Raw genomic sequence first — 2,641 nt, 5'->3', positions numbered from 1 at the left:
TAGTGACCTCCTCTGTCTATGCTAAGTGTTATGGTGGCAAGCAGGCCTCTGGGTGACTACAGTCTGACTCTCTTGCTTCTTGCATTTACAAAAGCAACCTTCTCCTGATCCCGTGGGTCTCCGTCTTAGGTCCAGCCCAGGACTCCGTCCCTTCTCACAACCCCACCTTTCTTGCTCTGGCCCTGCAGCCATGACTAATGCCTCAGCCTGACAGCATAGTGCTGGAATGTGTGCACTGTGAACGCCTCATTCACATATGGAGTAGAGACTCTGCTAGGCAGCCAGGTGGATGCTGGGGATGGAGCGAAGGAGACCCAGTCCCTTTGGAGCATACAGAGGAAAGAAGAGACTGCTAAAAGGTTATGCAGACAAGTAATTTTATTTTGAATCTCCTTTTATCCCTCCACGTTAATCCCTTCCTAGCCACCTGGACATTCCCACTGTGGGGCCCCTTGCAGGCCTGCCTTCTCCTAACGAAATGCAATGTTCTAGCTTTACTCCACGGCCACCAGCAAGGTAGCCTAGGTCTGGGTGCCCCGCCCAGAGAATAGAGTGAATGAAAATGAGGACACTGACTGAGTTGGCAAGCAGAGATGAATGGTTGGAGGTGGTAGAGGGAAAAAGTGGCTGAAGAGACAGACTCTAGAATTTGGAGTTAAATGTAGTGGATGGCGGAAGCCAGCAGAAACGAACGATCCATACACACCATATGAGAGCCAAGCCAGCAGCTTGGTTCGGAGAGGCAAAGTCCTTTGCCAGGGAGCTCATGTATGCCTCTCCTGGGCTTCAACATTACATGAATGAAATGGGGACATGACCACGCTTATTAATTTTTTGTGGTTTTTTTATCTCAATATATATGGATTCTAAATAAACAAATGTAGAGATAAATATAAAACTGCATATATGAATATGCTCACATTTATTCTGCAGTTTGTTTGTTTTTTACTTCTTCACTTTACATCTCACTCACTGCCCAAAAATATGGAATGCTTCAGGAATTTGCAATGGCATCCTTGGGCAGGGGCCATGCTAACCTCTGTGTAGTTCCAGTTTTAGTGTATGTGCTGCTGAAGCGAGCGCGTGGCCACTCTTATGTACAGCTGAGGAGGTTTTTATTGTACATGTGAGGGAGAGTTCAGCCCGAGGCATCTGGAAGAATCCAGACTGACCATGGCCAGCAGACTGAGCTAGGTCAGGAAAGGAGGGAGGGGGAACGATAGAAGGAGAGAAAAGAGAGGGGACAACAGAGGGAGAAGAAACAAAAAAAAGCACATGGCGGTAAAAGCAGGTTTTTATAGGAATCCGAAGCTGGGGGAATGGAAGCAGAGCCCCTGGGTTAGGAGAGGTTTAGGGTAGGGAATAACAGAGTGAGAAGAGCGGAGAGGAGGTCTAGGTACCGAGTGATCCTGGTGGCCTGTGTATGCTCTGGGATGCTATTAGGCAGCTCAGCTAGACATTTGTCCTAGGTTTCTTTGGGATCTGACATAGAGGACCCAAGAGATGGCCTAACTTCTAGATACATTCCCAGCTGTTGCCTGCTGATCACAGTTCAGCCGATTGGCCTCCTAAACCACCTCAGTGAACTAAGCATGAAGAAGGATGCAGAAGTTAGAAAGCGGGGATTGGCTAAGAACTCAATGATGGAGTGTTTACCAGCATGCCTGAAGCTTTAGGTTCAATTCTCAGTGCCACAACAAAAAGTTAGAAATTGTAAAGTTGAGTTCTACTCCCATGTCTACTCTCTATGAACTGAGGGACTTTGAAGAAACTGCTTACCCTTGTCAGAAGATGGAGACAGTGGCAGCCTCTGTACTGTGACAGAGCATTTGCCTCTGAATTGAAACACTTTCTCCCCAAGGGAGGAGACAGCCCCCCAAGCCTCAGGTAGTCAACAGAATGTCACATGACTGGGAAAGCAATATGGCTGCTGGCATGGCAGCCTGTGTCCATACCTCTAGCTTTGGATAGAGACTGGTATATCCCTGAAGCTCATTTGCCAGCCAACCTAGCTCAATTGATGAACTTCAGTTCAGCAAGAGAGCATGTCTCAAATATAAAGGTAGAGTATAGGAAAGGGGGGAAAGATGAAGGATGCTGACATCAGGTCTGTACATGCATGTGCACACATGATTCATTCACCACACAAGCATACACATACACAAAACCTCAGCCTGTGTGAGACCCATGCTCCAATGCCAGGGAAGGAGGAGGATTGTGGGAAGCTGGCAGGTTGAAGAGAATTTGAGGGCCTCAGACAGAGAAGATATACTAATTCTTTTTTAAAAAGATTTATGTATTTATTTACACTACAGATCTCTTCAGACACACCAGAAGAGGGCGTTCCCCAACAGAAACAGATCCCATTACAGATGGTTGGGAGCCACCATGTGCTTGCTGGGATTTGAACTCAAGACCTCTAGAAAAGCAGTCAGTGCTCTTAACCGCCAAGCCATCTCTCTAGCTCAGAGAAGATATACTTTTATCACTACACACTATGCAGGAAGAAACTGACCAGCAACTAGTCACATTACTATATACATGAACTTCATACATGCAGACAAACACACAAATAGATCTAAACACAGAGGTAGACACACAAGCCTATAGATGGACAGACACAGGCATATGAGGCTCCATG

The 2,641-nt window shown here is 46.6% G+C and overlaps 1 non-coding gene across 1 annotated transcript; it reads right to left on the bottom strand.

Moving 5' to 3' along the window:
* Positions 1–978: 978 nt before the first annotated feature.
* On the bottom strand, positions 979–1,083 carry LOC115032374 (U6 spliceosomal RNA). Its single transcript, XR_003838053.1, has one exon. It is a non-coding gene; the product is annotated as a U6 spliceosomal RNA (small nuclear RNA).
* Positions 1,084–2,641: the final 1,558 nt, after the last annotated feature.

Source organism: Mus caroli, unplaced genomic scaffold (assembly GCF_978045245.1).
Source record: "Mus caroli unplaced genomic scaffold, Mus_caroli_1 scaffold_1, whole genome shotgun sequence".
In the NCBI taxonomy this organism is placed as follows: domain Eukaryota; kingdom Metazoa; phylum Chordata; class Mammalia; order Rodentia; family Muridae; genus Mus; species Mus caroli.
Note: the sequence above shows the minus strand (reverse complement) of the source record. Positions and strands in the feature narration are given on the sequence as shown.